The sequence below is a fragment of the Amblyomma maculatum genome, chromosome 1 (genome assembly GCF_055883805.1).
Source record: "Amblyomma maculatum isolate TAMU_Amacu chromosome 1, ASM5588380v1, whole genome shotgun sequence".
Taxonomy (NCBI): domain Eukaryota; kingdom Metazoa; phylum Arthropoda; class Arachnida; order Ixodida; family Ixodidae; genus Amblyomma; species Amblyomma maculatum.
In genome coordinates, this window is record NC_139344.1 from 490,032,580 (window position 1) to 490,050,345 (window position 17,766).

Here is a 17,766-nt window from a genome sequence, read left to right on the forward strand (position 1 = left end):
GCTTTGCTGATATTTTTTTTTTGACTGTGGTGCTGACACCGCCAGACTTTGTGGAAGACCATCCTGCAATGAGAAAATACCTTCAGCTTTTCACGTCAACTTGTATTCTTCACAAATGAAAACAACTCTATAAAAATACCACTCAGATGTACCAATTGCTTGCTTGACTGCAAGGCTAAGCCTGGACGTAGCTACATCTTCACATAGGTTGCCTGTAAGCTTGGAAGCAATGTACAAATTAAAAAACGCTTTTTTTTTTTTTTCTGCTCTGCTTCGAGATTCCTACAGCAAGCTTACCCACTAGGCTAGAGTGTTGCGAGGAAAAGGCAACTTCTTGACGACCTTTTGTCATTGAGGCGGCGAAGTGCGCGGGGTAGCGTGAAAGGGTAGCCACAAACATACAAAGAAGGTGGCATCAGCCAAAAGAAAACAGTAAAGAAGTTGTGCAAAGGAAAAAAGGAAGGAAAAGTAAAAGTGCGAATGGTAGTAGCATTGAGGCAAGAAGGGGCAGCAAGGGCGCCACTGCTAGAAAAGCTTCCCGCTGAGTATGTCATACTTTTCTTTTTTAGTTACCGCGATTTATAATTTTCTGCCAAAAGAATGTTCGAGGCCTTACCTATTCTATCCTGCGCATCATTTTCTACAAGCTGTTGGGTGTCGTGATGGACAGCATTTCTCAACTCTGGATAACTGAGGTAATCGTGGGCATTGATACTTCTCATACAACACATGCAATTATAGGCTTATTTGAGCGCCAGTATGATAGTTTGCGCGGAGTAAGTTTTTAATTCTTCAGGAGAAGGTGTCACACAATATATAATAACGCGCTTATCATGTTACTCGCGCAAGGAAAAAAAACAGGCAGGCGTGGCAAGAAAGAAAAAAGCATCCTTTCGCTTCCGTTTTAGCGACAATCCAGGACGTATTTGTGCTAGCTCCAAGCCGCCGCACCTATTGTTCGGCGGCTTCTCCGTCCGCCAAATTGCATCGCAGTACTTTCATATCAGATGTTGATGCTTCGGCATCCTCCACGCACTCCAGAGTGCGAGCATCCGACATTTCTTTAAGCAATGAGGACACACTGTACCCGAGAGTTGGATGGTTCGCGTCGACTGTTATAAGGCCCCACTCCATGAGGCGCCTGAGCAGACCCGAGGGCCCCGCCGGGGCGGCGCAGTGGTTACGGCGCTCGACTACTGTTCCCTAGGATGCGGGATCGAATCCCGGCCTCGGCGGCCGCTTTTCGATGGCGGCGAAAAGCAAGGCGCCCGTGTGCTGTGCGATGTCAGTGCACGTTAAAGAACCCCAGATGGTCGAAATTTCCGGAGTCCTCCACTACGGCGTCTCTCATAGCCTGAGTCGCTTTGGGACGTTAAACCCCACAAACCAACCAACCAGCAGACCCGAGCGGCGCGCTTACGCGCACGAACTTACGCTGTAGTCTATCTGCGCATGCGTGACGCGCCAGGCGCGAGCCGAGGCGCGCGCTGGCGCGAGGAGACTCGAGCCCAAGCTCAAGTTTCGCCGCGCGATGGCAGCGCCGCATTCCTGGCGTGGTGGCGAAATCTGAAACGATGGGGCTTCGCCGGAGCAGACGCTCCGCTAGATTCCTGTGCACGCGCGGCGATCGCGTTGCGTCTGGCGGTTATTTGGCGATACAAAAACGCTTCCGCTGATGCGGAACGGATGTACTAAGTAGCATTGTGTCATGGGAAGCCACAATAGTAGGCGAAGCACCAAAATTCGAGGCTCACGTGTGAAACTTTGTAGATTCCTGTGGAAGCGTGTCCGCAAGACCTGTTTTCCAACACCATGACAGCGTTCTGAGAAGTCTCGCGTTCTTTGTGGAAACGAAAAGAGCCAATTTCCCCTTTCTTCGTAAACTCAAAAATGTTGACAGTTGACGAAGACGGCTTGGAGAGCCATCAAAAAAGTATAGTGGTTAAACACCATGCATAAAAAGTGAAGAGGATGGAAGATTATCCTGCTCGTCGCTCCCCGCGTGTCTAGTTTTGCCGATTTTTTTGTGCTCTCTCCCTGCTTTGTGAGTGCTCTGAGAGCAACCAAATCAACAGATGTGACGTCCGCAATCGAGACTGATGTGTGAATGTGCCCTAAGTGTCCACAGCTGCCTTTTCATTTTTAGATTGACCAAGAAAATATCTAGGAGCGAGGCCTTTTTTTTTTCGGGGGTGGGGGCGGCGTTGGAAAACATGCCTGAGACGCTTTTACAGATTTTCGCAACTTGGCCAAAAGTGAACCAATTATTATTATTATTATTATTATTATTATTATTATTATTATTATTATTATTATTATTATTATTATTATTATTATTATTATTATTATTATTATTATTATTATTATTATTATTAACGAAGATATGTCGGAAGTGCAGTACAAAAGTGATCCTAGCTATGGCTCGACTAACACTACTCGCACGGAGCATCCCATTCGCGTCACAAGGTTCGTGAGTGCAAACCAAATATTATCATAAATGAAGCGCAACCATTTAATAAGAACTGAAATAAAACACTGTGTAGTACAAGCTTGGATTTCACCTGCCTTCCAAGCCAGCGAGCCGGTTATATCGCGTGTAGCGCACGGAGCACGCATGTGCTTATGAGATTGCTAGCGTTCTTGTCTTTGATGAAACACCTCCTTCGGACTATATAGTTATTCTACTGCGAAATTTCCTTTGCTAACGTCGTAATAATAAAAAAACAAATTCGTATATAGATCGCATGCTACAGGCCAAAACGATGGTCAACGAGCGGACCACTTTATTCCACAGTACTGATGATACTTTAGCAGTTTTTAAAGATATTATGTACGACAATATAATTACATAGCGGACTTACCTCGAGATGCATTCCCACCTTTTTGCTAACGTGGGACGCATTCACAATCAATATTTACTCATCCCCGTCTGTCGTCTGCTCTACAGTGCAGACGTGAATAAAAAGTTTCCCGCTTATATTAAAGTATCCTTCATAGAAGTACGCGTCAGGTTGCCCAATCAAGACGGAATGCGGGTTGCATGTCGCGGTGCGCCTGCGGGGGCGCGTCAATGCGCGTGCTCGTGCGAGAGAAAGCGCATGGCGCACGTCGTGAAGGCAGCGAGCGAGCCGGCGTCGTCCAGTGAGTGCCCGCGCGACAAAGCAGCGCGAGACGTCTGCACGTGCGCAGAAGCGAGCGAGCGAAAGGAGAAAACTTGCACGGGATAGGGGAGAAAACCTGGGCCAGGGGGCGCTGCGCCGCTCTGTGCGTCAGCGCCCTCCATGGAGACCCCGTCAAAATCTACGCGCAGCCCGGCCGCGTCGTCTGCTAGCCGCCGCATAGAAAAGCATGTTGTCGTCTGCTCCGCGCTGCTCTCCAGCACGTGTTTGCGCGCTCGGTTGTTTCTCTCCTCCTCCGGCCGCATTGTGGCCACCGTCGCGCTCTAACAATGAGGGGGGAAGAAGAAAGAAAGAAAAGAACTAGAAGGAAAATAATGACGGCGCACTTTTTTCGCGAAGCTTGTGTGGAAACGGTAATGGGATGGTTGTGGGCCTTTCTTTTTTTTTTTTTTGGGGGGGGGGGATATCTCGTACCGTTCGTGTGTCGTACTTCTCTAACTGGCGGTGCTGAAGCAGCCATCGTGGAACCGGGTCGGCCTCAAGAAACAGATATTCGTCATTAATGCGATCACTTTACGTCAATCATCCTATCCTCATACGCGATCCTGCTTCGGGAGCTCAAAACTGCGCGTTCGCTATAGGAGATAACTGAACTAGGAATTGCGCAGCGTAACAGTGGAATTAAGAAGACAAAGATTTCCGCGGAGAGATGTCCCCGTCTGCATGGAAAGTCGTCAGACATTTTCTCGCTGTTCGTCTCGTGGAGAGGAAACTGCCGCAAAAATGGCATGCCTCGGCTTCTGGGGAATGACCCAGGTCGTTAAGAAACCCCTCATCGTTAACGGTAGCTAGGTCATTGATTTCGGATGGCAGCGCCGCAGCAGTGAACTTCCCCTGGCCGGTGTCGGCAGGAACCAAAGGGTAAGGCGGCATGCTTTGTGCCTTTGTAGGGAACGCATCCTAAACGCGCCGAAAACAGGCCCCACGGCGCCGGCAGCACTGCCTAAAACGTTTGTCCCCAAAGAGCTGAATAGGCCCCTTTCAAGTGACCAGTTACAAAGGGAAAGGAAGGAGCACTCGAAGGCTGGACCCTTCATTCTGTGAACATGGACAGAGGCATCAAGAGGTGCCGCCTCAAGTCCTTCAAGATACCTGTCGTTTGCCTCCCGCCTCCAAGCAGCGAATTCGCGTTCTTTTTTTTTATGTATGTCTGAGCCTGCCAACAAGCGCTCTTTGAAAACAATGTCTGGCGATCAATTAATCATAATTTCTTGCTTTCAAAAGCACCGATAAAAAACATGCCTCCAGCCAGCCTCTATGTCAGCCGGGGCACAGAAAAAAGCAAAATTAAGAAATCCCACTGGCAAAGAGCGCCGGCTTTGCGCGCGAGAACGCGCCACCCACCCCCCTCGTCCTCACTCTCCTTCTCCCGCTCCGCGTGCACGCGCGGCTGAACGTAGCACGCGCTCCCGAGCGAGCGGGCTGCGCAGACTCCGCAGAAAGCCACGCGCAGCGCGGGCGCGGATGCGCGTAGGTTTTGTAGTTCCTCTCCGCTCCGCTGGAAACCGAGCGCTGGCGTCGCGGAGCAAACTCCAGCTTTGGTTCCCTATGCCTACGTGGTGCCGCCGCGTTTATCCCCAGTTTCTATTTTTCTGTCAGAGATGGCGCTCCCTGTCAGGAGCAGCAGCGCCGCTCGACGGTGCTTTGGAAGCCTATTGGCTGGCGTGCATCATTTCAGAGGATGCCTTTCGCGCCGTCTCAGCTCTCTCTCTCTCTCTTTGTTTGCTTCTTTTTTCTTTTTTTTTTTGCATCGGTGCTGCGGTACGTAGAGATGTGCGTACAGTCATGGTATACAGTTTGTCGACAAGGAAATGTTCTTCCCCGCAGCGTAGCAGGTGCCACTCGTTGTGGCTTGCTAGCCACAACCCGCCTAAAATAAACAAGTTAAAGAAGCTATGTGGGGAAAAGTGGCGTCTGAGGTGCTGCCGTGAGCACCGCGCTAGCGCATTGTTTACGGCAAGTATGAATAAGTGAAATGAGCTTAAAAATCCTCGTGCTGCAGTCGCGCAGGCAGCATCGAGCGTGTGCAAAAGCGATGGAAGTCGCTCGGGACGCGGGACTTCAGCCTACGAAGTCTTGCAACAACACAGGAGCAGCGGGGCCTTTATTTCGCGCTCGGCAAAACACGGCAAGAGAGAAGGAAAAAAGGAAAAAGGTATGAGAACCAGGCACGAAAACGAAACAAGACGCATAGCGAACCTACACTACTACAGCTGGTTAACAGGAAGAGCGGCCACTCGATAGCGATCACCATTTCCTTATCTGTGCCTCCTTGTTTCGTGAAGATCTGTGTTTCCTTGTCTTTTTTCTTTTTTTTTTTTCTTTTTTGCATACATTCCCAAGCAGCTCGACGCGACGCGAGCCGCCACACTGATGCAGAACGTCCAGGGCAGATGAGACATGTGCAAACCGAAAACCAGCAGATGTGACATGGCAGAGAAGCTGCATGGAGGGAAAAGCTGGTGCGGTGTCGAACGTAGCGCGGATGCACTTGACAAACGGGATGAACGCACCTGTGAAGCGTTAGGGGAGGGCAGCGCGATGGGAAAATTCGGCAGCCCCGATTTTTTTTTTTTTTTTCGCTCCAGGCGCGCAACGCCCGCATCCGCGCCGCGCATCCGCACCGCGCGCGCGCGCGCGCGACGTTTTTTTTTTTGTTTGTTTGTTTGTTTGTTTTTTTGCTTTGCGCAAGGTGGTTCAGCTCTTCGCTTTCTTTTTCCCCGAGTCACGAATTTTCGCCATGTGGTTTGCGATGGCTCCTTGAGTGCATGCTCGTGCAGCCAGCTTCACAGTTTACGTTGTGAATGGGACTTTAATGAAGTTTTAGCGCGAACATAGCTTGGTGTGGGCGAAAGAACACATGACGTCGAGAGCACGCGTGCCGATTGCTAAATGAGTTTATATAGCGAAGTCATGGCACTTTTGTTGCTGAGTTGCTGTTATGGTCAGTGCAAATTCCTGTCGTTACGTCTGTTCACATTTTTATCCGCGCCGCTACTTGTTCTTCCTTATTCTGCTGTTTCATTTGGGTTATTTAGAGCAGGATACGTCGCCGTTAAACTTAGCAGTCGGTTTTTTTTTTTTGTTTTTGTTGCAGAACAAGAGCACTGCGATCGAGCGGCCGCAACAAGATTATTGTACTGCCGAATTCGCGCACTTTGATCGACCTGCTGGACATTAAGCCCCTAGCGCTGTCGGTGTTCCTTTTCTTTACTTTTTGTTGCGTCAGATGCCAGACGCCCCATTTGCTTTTTAGGGGGGGGGGGGGGGGGGGGGAAAGGCGTGTAGAAGAGTGAAAGTGGGACGAGAACGAATGGAAAATTGAAATAGGTGTGTGTATGTTGGGGGGGGGGGGCGAGGAAATGAAATAAAATAAAATTATTTGCCATCAAATAGAAATGTTAGTTTAAATGAACCAATCAGGCCAAAAAGCAATATTAATAGGACATCTTTTTTTCTTATTTTATCAGTATTCCCGATTGCAGCATTTGTTTTCCTTTGTGAAACGAAAACGAAGCAAAACATTTCCGCAATTTGAACCGAGAGCATGCGCGCAGACACAGTTATGAATGGCACACAAATTAACGTGCACTACACTTCTAGGCTTGTTGTTCTCCATCGAACTCTCACTGTCGCACGTAATTTTTTCGGCGAAGTTCTGAACTTGCATAGAGCGCGCAGTTGCGCGAATGCTATAACTATATTTTACACACTTCTGCGCACATGTTGATCAGTGTCCGTGCATTTTTCGTGTGCTGCTTTCTTTCTGTGCAGCAGGGAGCTCTCACTTCTCCGTCTGTGGCACCGGTGCGTCTAACCTGTCGGGCTTCTGTTATTTGTAAGCACCTGGCCGCTCCCGTTTACTGCTGCCATACCATGGCACTAAAGAAAAATGACATGCCTCTTGATTTCGGTGCACTTAGTCATTTTGATGCGGTATATTTGTGACCTGAACTTGCAGAGAGCCGGCTCCGTGAACTGCGCATGCGCGCCCGGGACCAAAGTGGAAAGGAGGATATGTTGCTCTTCTGGACAGATGTGACGTCAAATAACTTTTAGTGCTTGATTTTTTCTAGAAGTAAGCCTCAAACCCAGATGTTCACTGAGCCGCCCAAAGTATGGCCCAAACAAGGAAGGCTGGCTGGCGCGCTTTTCAGACAACGAGCATTTGCGCTTTGCGAGCCCTAGGCACCCTAGGTTGTCTTTCATGCGTCGGTCTGCTGCAGTTTGCGGGCCATCATCCCGGTAGATGCAAACTCGGTGAAATGCGGATTCAGTTCGTGGATTATAGCCTTAAATTCAAGGGCGCAGCCCTCGGTGCAATCCTACCCTAGCAAAAAAATCCGATAGAAAACTAATAGCCTATCAGATTATTGATATTGGTTTTATAGGTCTGCCAGAGTATTGGTCTTATGGGTATCCTAGCCGATTGGTTTTACAGGTCTACTGGAGTATTGGTTTTATAGGTCAATTGTTTACTGGTCGTATAGGCTATGGTTTTATCGGTCCTATGGCATCTGATAAACTGATAGGTCTGTAATGCTAGTACACCCATAGCTGTCAATAATCTGATAGACCTACAAAACCAGTAGGCTTCCTATTAGTTTTGTAGGCCCTATGGAATATTGGTCTCATCGAGTAGCTGCGGGTGTTTTACCTCTCCGGACACCTGAAAGGAGAGGGCAGCTATGTTCCATTTTCTAGGGATGAGTTACGCAGCAGGTGCATGTATACACATTTTAATCCACAATGACAGCGGCAACGCATACTAGCACATAATCCAAACATTGACTGCATCCAGGTAGCCCTCGATTCCAAGATTGCGGATTTCGGCCCGATGATGTAGTCTCTCGAATGCTAAGGCACCTGAAAGAAATAAAAAATTGCGTTACAGCTTGAAAAATAAGCGATTTCAAGAACGCGACACCACCATGACTTCAAAAAATCGGTCCACACATATACCGGCAACCGCGATTGCGCGCGTATTCATGCGGAGGCAGTTAGGAGAGGCGCCGCCATTACTGAACGCCGAGGTAGCTGCTGAACCAACATTCCGCCTTGCGCCTCACCACAGGTTCTGCCACTTAAACACAGTGCGCACGATATTCGAAAACAGATTAACGTTAAAAAGTTTCATCAATACTTTCAAGAAATCGTGCCGACAACTTTAAAACTCGACGCTGCGTTATATCACACCGCGCGATTCAAATTCCTTTGTTGGCGTGCAGGCAACGGCATTCTGCAACGCAAAGCCACATCATACACTGACAAAGTATAAACGTCAGCCCGAAGTTGCAAGTGATGCACACGCACCTGATCAAAAGCTGAACGTGCGCTGGAACGTTGATATCCTCGAGAAGCACCCCGAAAATCGGCGAAAACTTATAAACACAGGGCACCGACCGAACTACCGCCCGATCAGCGATCGCCCCAGCGCCAATGCCTCTACGGAGCTGCGCATGCGCGCCCAGAGGAAAGGTGGAAAGGAGGATGAGAGAGGCCAGCACGGGAACGCTTGCGCGGGAGTGGGAGTGAGAGAAAGGAAATGGGAAACCTACCTCTCCGCTGCGAAGCGCCGCCGGCATCGCGCTACCGCGACGGCAGCTCGAGCCGTACTCGTCGCGTGCTCGATGTCGACTCCTCTCGCTTCGGCGGCGGTTGCAGCGTTGCAGTTGCTTGGACGCGCGCCTCTCAATCCATTTCACCGTCCTGCTCTGCACATGTAGGTGATTGTGACTGAGCTGGGCCCCGACAGAACCGTGCTATATCCGCGTGCTTTCCCATCTCCATTCAGTGATCCAGTAGCAACAGCGTCGCGCGTCTTGCGGCTCCAACCGTACGTAGTTTGTTGAGACCGCGCGCTGCGTTCTCAATTGTTATTGCGGCTAATATTGTACGTTACGGCAACACTCAATAAACGGGATGAATGCGTGAGTTTTGGGGATGTGTCCGAGATGGAAAAGGAAACAATGACAAAGACCTAAAATCTCCAACGTACTGATCCTGCATGCAAGACCCATAAACAAAGGCATACTGATGTATCAGACACATGAACCAATATGTAGTAGTCTACAAGACAAGTATGTATCAGCCTATAAGATGTATGGGCTTCTGCACTGGTCTGATACTTTTCTTATACAACCCACCGATAAACCTATGAAACCAATACTATTGCCTATAGGACAAATATGTACCAGTCAATAAGATTTATGAGTTTCTGAATAAGTCTCATAGAAATGCAGATAAAACACATAGAATACCTACAGAACCAATACCGATTCTTATAAAACCAATAACGCACCCTATTGGTCTTTTTTGCTAGGGTACTGACTGCGGTGAGTCGTACATACATGCCCGCGAACTCTAAGTAAAGTATTTGTCGTCTTTCTGCCATCGCCTTCCTTGCAGCTTCTTTAACGAGTTTTTGCACGGCAGCGCAAGCATGCGTTATCCTCAATTATTGACGTGGCGTAATCGCGCTATCGCGCGACAGTCTCCGGGCGAAGGCGTGAGGAGACGACGAGACTGCTTAATGGCGTCCACGATCTCGTTTCATTGTGCTTGGAACAACTTCCATTCCTGCTGCTGTGCACCGATCGGTCGCCGGTTGCTGTTGTCTTCCGGATGCACTGGAGTATTGGGACATATGAGGCGACTAAAAGATAACGTAAAACTATTTCTGAGTTCGCTTGTATTTGTTTGGGCAGTATAAGGCATTTTTGCGTGCGCCAGCGTGAACGCGCTGGTTTATAATCGGGGTTTTATTGCCTTCCTCGCAGCTTCAACCGATGGAGCGGCTCAGCCCATAGAAAATGTCGGGCTTCTTTCGGAAAACTGTTGGAAGGTAAGTGGCACTCATCTGTACAGACCATACGTGGTAGTGCTGCAATACATGAGTAATATCTGCGGACTGCTAAAAGGGGGGTTGCTGGCCAGCTGAGAGAGTTTAAACGTAAGTAGGCCCTGTGCGGACTGAGCCTCGAAGTGCAACAAGCCTACTGCACAGCATGAAATGGCTACAAAAGTATGGTTATATACATGACCGAATTCATGTGCTTATTTGCTCAGACCTTCCACTGTCAAGTACTCACACTTATTTCGGTGTATGCAGCAATGAAAGTGACTTCATTACTCCTCAGCCAGCATAGGTTCATGCCTGTGACAATATCTGTCCTTTTACTGCCGAAATAACTGCATTGGTGGAACTCACTGAGCTCTTTTATATAGATTTAACACTTTGGATGCATGTTGCTACTGCAGAGTTCCCTAATATATATATATATATATATATATCTTTTGCCTGCTCCAACATAAATAGTTGGCAGTGCTTGGCTTCAAGCTGCTGCCAAGGCCACTGACAGCTTATTTGAAAAGAGAGCAATAATTAATCTGAGCTGGCATGTTTTGTGGGAGAGTGAGGCACCATTGCGAGTACCTCGTAATCCTGTTAAAAAGCTTGGCAGTTGCTGCTATAAGCACTCTCCATTGCAGTTCCATGCAAGCCGCAGCATATTGGGCACTTACTGCACAAGTGATTTAACTTAGTCTCTTTGTTGCTATTTCAGTGCTTTGTAAGTGTGCTAAATATTTGTATTTGTGCTAGCATTGACAGCCAGTCTCGTTGCTACCTTTTTCCTTCTGCAGCAGGCACTCTCACTTGTTTTACTCGAACCAAATTCTATTGTGAGAGAGTTTGCTGAATTTATGCAAACTAAATGTAATTGCTGTATTACTCTCGTTTATTTACATTTGCAGAGGCAAGGAATACTCTGGGCCCACGTACGAGTTTCCTCCACCAGTTGGATTCCGCCGCTACCTCAGTGGTGCAGTGAGCTGTAACTGGTGTGACCAAATGGACACTCTCACTCCTACTGGTTTAGAGCGTGCTCCCAGTTAAGTTTAAAACACCTTGCTTGCAATGTATTTAATTTTGTTGTGTAATATTGTCACCGTTGCTGATATGCTATTAGTATTTGAAAATCATTCTGGGTGGTTTGCAACACATGATTTGCAATGGGGGGAGGTGGGAAGCACAAATGTGTGACTGCAATTTTTTGCCAGTCTAGCTTCTAGCCTTGCGAATTAAAGTAACAGATTAATACCTGAACAGGCCTGACATTTATTGGAGAGTTTGTCATATAGAAGAAAACTTGATCCGGTGTGGTGGTAACACAGCTGTGGTTCTCCGAGAAAATGTTATTCGTGTGTGATGGTGTCTAAAACATGGCATTGTCTTAGGTAACTTGGCATGGAATCAGCCACTTCTTGTACTCTCTTGACAGCATCTGTTGTACTATGTGCTAGGTGATATGCCTTCAGGGATAAGAGTAGATGGAGAATACCTCATTAATCTGCAATTTGCTGATGACATTGCCCTGAAGCAGTCGGGATGACGGGCAGTAATGTGAGCAGGTTGTACGTCATGCTGGTCATGGAGGAAGTAAAAAAGCCTTAGAAGCAATGTAAAGGGTTCCGGAAATCGGCTGGTATGGATAGGCAACTGCAGATCTTTGAAGAGTGGTAGGGAGATTGTGCTAGAAAAACTGCTTGCTTTGTGTGTGTAGTGCCTCACGACCTCAAGCGTATTAAAATCTTGGAAGGATCCTAACAGTACCATAATCTATAAGAAAGGGGCTGTCAAGCACTTGCAAACTTAAACTGATTGGGTTACTGTCCATTGCCTACAAGATAATAGAATTGGGAAAATCTTGGACTTTCTATCAACTGAAAGAGCAGCTGGCTTTCGTAAGGGCTGCCATGTTTTTTAATGTGTCTGCCCTGCGGCTGTTGTGTGCTGGGTTGTAGCCTACATCCACATCGGATAGGAGGCTGTGCAAACAAACTGCTCTTTACAGAAGGGACATAATTTGAACTGCCCATATCATACAATGCAGCAGTAGTGAAAAGTGCTCCACAAGGAGTGACTTATTGTAGAATGGTTGCTTTACTGCGGTAGCGTAAAAGGCGTCACCCTTGAGAAAAATCACAACCATGCCTTTGGCAGGTGACATGGCCATGCACTGATTGGTTGTCTGGTTCTGCGATGTCATGAGGCCACATGATATGGCCGAACTGGCTGGAGCTCATATTGTGGAAAAGCGCAAAAGAGACAAAGAATCGAGAAAAGAGAGGACGACGCTATCTGGAGCTGCTAACTCAGGCAGCTCCTTTGAGGTGAGAGGGTGAGGTGGAATAGAACCCTCAGAGACCCTTGGATCCAGTATCAGACGTGCTACTCCAAATTCATACAGCTTGGTTAAAACAGAGCTTTATACCCATGTTGGGTGGTCTTAGGCACAATGTGGTAGATTATGGTTGTATGCTGACGATTATGTGTGAGATAATACCGGCACAAATTAAGGGATTAGGGCTTATACCTTTCAGGACCGCTTAAAGCCAATCGTTCATATATGAATGATGGTTCTCACACACTGGCAGACGTAAATTTTCTTGTTTGGAACATGTAGCCCCATTTAGGCAGATAGTATGACAAAAGTAATTATAGTAACTAGTTCACAGGGATGGAAAGGCACAGAATCTGTCGCTTGTTTCTGTGGGCACCTGAACAGTGTCGTAAGGGAAGGGAGGAGGGAGTCAAAGTGGAAAGACAGAAATGGGTGCTGTAGTGGAGGTCTGTGGAGTAATTTTGACCACCTAGGGATCTTTAACGCGCGCTGACATCACATAGCACACGGGTGCCACTTCGTTTGCATCGAAAGCAGCCGCCAGCGGTTGGGTTTGGACATGGGTACTCCGGCACAGTAATCTAGCATCTTAACCACTGCACTACCGCAGTGGGGCTATTGTGACAACCATAGTTTCTGTTTGTGTGCAGCTTGTTTATTTTTTTATTTTAGTTTTTGTTCTTTCTGGCACAGTGTGACATTTAAAAAATTATTCGAAATAAAGAGGTCTTTGGCGCCATTCACACGATTCTGCTGCTTCTACTATAGTTTTATTTTTATGAGAGCAGTAGCGAAGTCTCTTGAAGACAGTTTAACTAGCTCTCAGTTCAGCTCAGATGATGAATCAGTCAAATGCCAGCCTCGAACTTCAGCTAGTGGCCAAGAAAAGCTTAGTTTCAATCTCTAATCACTCTTGGTCAGTTACACGTGCTCATTTTGTGTTCCTACTGTTCTGTTTCCATTCGCTGGGTTTCAGCAGCAATGAAAGCTTGGTACTACTTGATATGGCTTCTCCAGAACTTCAAGTGTGGAACTTCTTCAAGCAAATCGAGTGGAGTTTGAACACCGAGCTCCTATTGCAGATTTTCAAATTTGATGGCAAACTCTCCCACCTTGTGGAAAACATATCACCAAATAATCCAGTCATAAATCCTGAAAGGTTTGGAAATGCCAATGCTATAAACTGTAAAATGAGTAGAGGAAGGCCGAGCTTAAAAATGGGTGTTTTCAGCAACTTAGCTATATATCTGAGAGAACAGCACACCTTCAAAATGAACTTCAGAACGTAAATTATTACTTCCTTGGCAGTTGGGCTTCGCTGCATTTTGTTAGTGTGATGTGGAGAATAGGTACATGAGACTCTCAACAACTGCTGCAGGAAATCAAGAATGACCACTGCTTCCGAACAGCACTACGAAAAAAAGAAATCTGCCGATAGGTGCACCATACCTTTACTAGTAATAAAAGAGGCAGTGTAGCATATTTTTAGTATTCTGAATTATTTTTCTTGCTGGCTTATCTTGATATTCATGCCCCCTTTTCTTTCACTTTTTGGATTTTTTCTGCAAATTTCGGAGAAAAAGGTTTTTATGTTATGTATAAAGCCAAAACAAAAACATGGGCATTTATTTAATTGAGGATCAAAATACCTGCATTTTAGTATTATCTAATAGCAAGATTGTGTAAATATCTTATTTAATAAACAAATTACATGGTGCTGAAGGAGTTGAGGCAAAAAAAAAAAGACTTCTTCATTTTCAAGCTGTAGTTTAAGAAATGGGCATTTTTCTGCCTTTTGTATATCCTCAAGATTTTATTACAATTTCTTGTTTTTATATTCATGTTTGACAATACTTTGTGAATATTTTACCCAGTGCTGAGAATTTATCTTATGTATTATGCTTATATTCACAATATTCACGTGTTTAGAGGGCATTTAAATAGCTGTATTTTAATTGGCTCATGTGCGTCATGTACAGAAGGTGTGATCAGAAATTGTCATCGAAAAACGTCCTTCATACTGGAACTTGCGTGTGAAGAGCTCTGGCAGGTGCGTGCTCTGTTGCCGCGTTGCAGAGAGGAGGAAAGGAGGCATCCTGGCTGTGCAAACCGCCGCGGAGAGGTGACAAAGAGGCTAATGGCAACCCCATGCATACTCGGGCCACTTATGCGCTTATACACAGGACCTCGGAGGATGGGCGTGTGGTATTCGATCTGTCATTTGACGTGTGTAACTAGAAGGCTGCATTCCCTGCACCATACCTATTAGTCACATATTCTAATTCTGGTGCCGGGTTGTGTTCGCCTTAGTGATCTTAGAGCTCTTAAGCACTTCCTACATTTTTTTTTTTTTTGTAGGTTGCAGCAAAGTTCTTTAAACACTTCATTTATAAAATAGCAAGGTGCATGTATGCGATCAAGGATCCACAAGGGAAGCTGCAGACGGGAGCTGTTGACGCTACCATGCTATACTCTTAAAGACAGATCTCAAGTGTCTCCTAAATTTTTATAACAAAACGAACATCCGCACAGTGTTTGCTGGAGATGCTTACAACCCTGCTGTCCTGTCCGAAGACAGGGGTACATGCATTACTGCCCGCCATATGCAAGGCCAGCCACAATTAAACATTCGTTACCAGAGTAACATGACTGCCTGGCTTTTTTGTGTGTTCACTTCCTTAGCATACTGTAGCATAGTCATATTAGTGTGCACCTTTCCAATAAGTGGTCACGGGGTGTCACCATATTACCTGCTGGACTGCTTTGTGCATTTGGTGCTAGCACAGTGGAAGCAGAGCCGGTTTGCAGCAGTCCAGAGAGGAGGAGCGAACAATATGGTGGCACCGAGTAACTTATTGGAAAGGTGTATATATAGATTGCTTGTTCCTGCAAGATGAGAGTTAAACTGCTCTCATACGAACAGTTTCGATCCTCATTGAACTGGATCTCCATTCAACTCATTGTAGATCGAGGTTGTCACACGGCAACTGTCAAGTGCAGTTGAGCTCGAGCCTGCTTGACTCAAGGTTGCTTCCTCAATCGCTCTCGAGATTTCAAGCACACTCAAAAGCGGTCATTGACACCCTCGTCAGCAACGAGCTCTAAAACTTGAAAACGAATAAATGCAATAGAACTGCACATAATAACACATAAATGTATTAAAAGGCATGATAGAACATTCGTAGAACAGCTAATTTTATAATATTGACACCGTAGTCTACTGCCAGTGGAAGCTAAGGTGGCGTTCTCTTCGACTGCGTCAGCGTGGAAACTGTAGAGCGGAAGAGAAACTGCACTGTAGCACTTGACCGCTGGGAAGATAGGTTAGATGACCTGAGGCGCCAAAAGCGGAATGCTGCTGTGAACACTGAAATCGTGCAATAATTACCCCAATCTTAAATTTCCTTTTGAGACTCATTGCGACTGACAGCAGACGACGGACCACGTAGGAAATTTCTCAATGCTGACTGAAAACGCCCATGTAGCACCGGATGCTTCAATCCTTCTTGAAAGCCTGAATGCAGATTGAGTTCAATGAGGATCGGAAGTGTTTGTGTGACAGAGGGATTAGTGTAGTGCAGCTAAAGCTTTGTGTTAGCTGGTGTGCACAAGTTGGGTGGCCGAGTTGTGTTAAATGGTATAACAATGCATATTTAGAAAACAAAACAGGGCACCCCAACCGTTTATTCAACTTCTCAGATTATTTGGCATTACACACATTGTCTTGAAAGCAGTCCACAATTTGGCCAGCACAACTTATGTCCTTGCTTATTTCAGATTGTTCATTTAAGAGAGCTAACATATTCAAGGGCTACTGACCAGGCTGACATTTCAACCAAGCCCGATAAGGCGTTGGACATGGTCTCTGCGAAATACTGCAGCGATGCACACACTGGAAAGCAACAAAATGCAAACCAAAGCTCTCATGGTCCTTTTAAAACAGCCAAACCTCCTCATCCTTTGCGCTGGCCATCGAACTTTGTCGATGAGGTACCAACAGATACTGCATCCATTGGTTTCTCTCTGACTGATGGGCGAGGGGTGTCACTTGGTCTGCTGATGTCACGCACTTTTTTGTCTTGCATTTCGTTTTCACTCATGCATACACTCACACAAGAAAGAAGGCTTTTAGTTTCTTGCCCTTGTCTATGCATGCTTCAGCGTGTTCTGTGCACTGTGCTGTTCATACACCAACGGCTGGACTCAAGTGGCAGCGACGCGCACTTTCATACAACCTGCGCATTCGTCGCAGATATAATGGCAGCTCTTCTAGGCAAGCAGTGCTCTCGTTCCCTGTGAAGTTAGTGCAGGATTTACCCAACCCTGGCCACTCGCTTCTGTGGCGGCGCCCGGTGTGCACCTGCGTTCGCGCCTTCAAGCGTTCAAGTGTTCAGTTTACGGAGTGAGCGAAATACTTAGAGAAATTATGTAGTCTCAATTTTGTGTGCGCAAAAGCGGTGCAGTGTAGGCTCAGGCAACAGTATTATTTAGCACATTTTGATCGTAGTAATACTTACTTTGTCTTATTTCTTACAGTGCGCAACATGTGCTAATTACCATCTGAATACAACAGTGATTTGGGTTATCAGTCTGCAGTAAGGCAAGTAGCAGCATACTATTGTAAGGTCAGTCCCATTATGCTGCACAAAAGCTGATTTTTTTCTTTCTGCTGTAACTTTGTTTCCTTCATGATATGAGGGGAACTGTCAAAAATGCATTGACATGGCTACAGAAGCACAGAATTTATCACATAAACATTTTTGGGCTCTCGGGCCTGTTCTGCCAGGCCTGTTAAAATTAGTGGCCGAGCAAGGAGGAGTACCTGTTTTGCCTACATGCATTGTTTCAAATGATATGCCAGTGTGACGGCATCTTTTCGCTTTTGGGCACATTTCTGTCTGCTTCTGCACATGTACCAAAAGTTTGGGCGCCTTCACGTGTCTGCAAGTCAGGCTGGTCGTTGACCTGTTTTAAGTTGTTAGTGCAAATTAAAAAAAAAGGTAGCCTGCTCTTATTGCACTTTTTGTGCACTTTGAACAGCGCATTCACTGTAACTGCTTTTCCTGTTCTGAGGCGTGCGCAACATCACCTCGAAATAACAGGAGACATTCATCACCATCCTCATATAAGGATAGTAGGAAAGCCTTCCGACCCTTGTCTTTGCCTGCCACCTATGTTGCTAAGCTCTGCGGCTAGTTTGTAACGAAGCTAACTTCATGACAATAGTTGAGCTTCTCGGCCGCAGTGTGCTTTTAGTATTTCCTTCGGTCCGGACCCATACGTATGCTTTCTGCCACGCATTTGAACTTTATTTCCTCTGAACGACGTGCCCACGCCTGCAAGTTTGAAAAACTTGCGGTGTTTCCTTTCATCAATTTCCGAGTGATGGAGAACTCTGTTCC

The 17,766-nt window shown here is 46.5% G+C and overlaps 2 long non-coding RNA genes across 4 annotated transcripts in view; one reads left to right on the forward strand and one right to left on the reverse strand.

The window, feature by feature from the left end:
• The window catches only part of LOC146210170 (uncharacterized), a 40,703-nt gene extending 24,720 nt beyond the window's left edge, over nucleotides 1-15,983 (forward strand). Inside the window, exons 4-5 of one of the 3 annotated variants that reach the window (XR_014708403.1) lie at nucleotides 9,959-10,023; nucleotides 10,935-11,122. This is a non-coding gene — a long non-coding RNA (uncharacterized LOC146210170). Of the gene's footprint in view, nucleotides 1-9,524; nucleotides 10,024-10,934; nucleotides 11,123-14,722 lie in introns of those variants that run through there. The other 2 variants (XR_014708404.1, XR_014708402.1) reach the window with 2 other exon arrangements.
• Nucleotides 7,903-8,624, reverse strand: LOC146210172 (uncharacterized). The gene is made up of 2 exons (XR_014703515.1): nucleotides 8,493-8,624; nucleotides 7,903-8,045 (listed from the first exon to the last, which is right to left on the reverse strand). It is a non-coding gene; the product is annotated as an uncharacterized LOC146210172 (long non-coding RNA).
• Nucleotides 15,984-17,766: the final 1,783 nt, after the last annotated feature.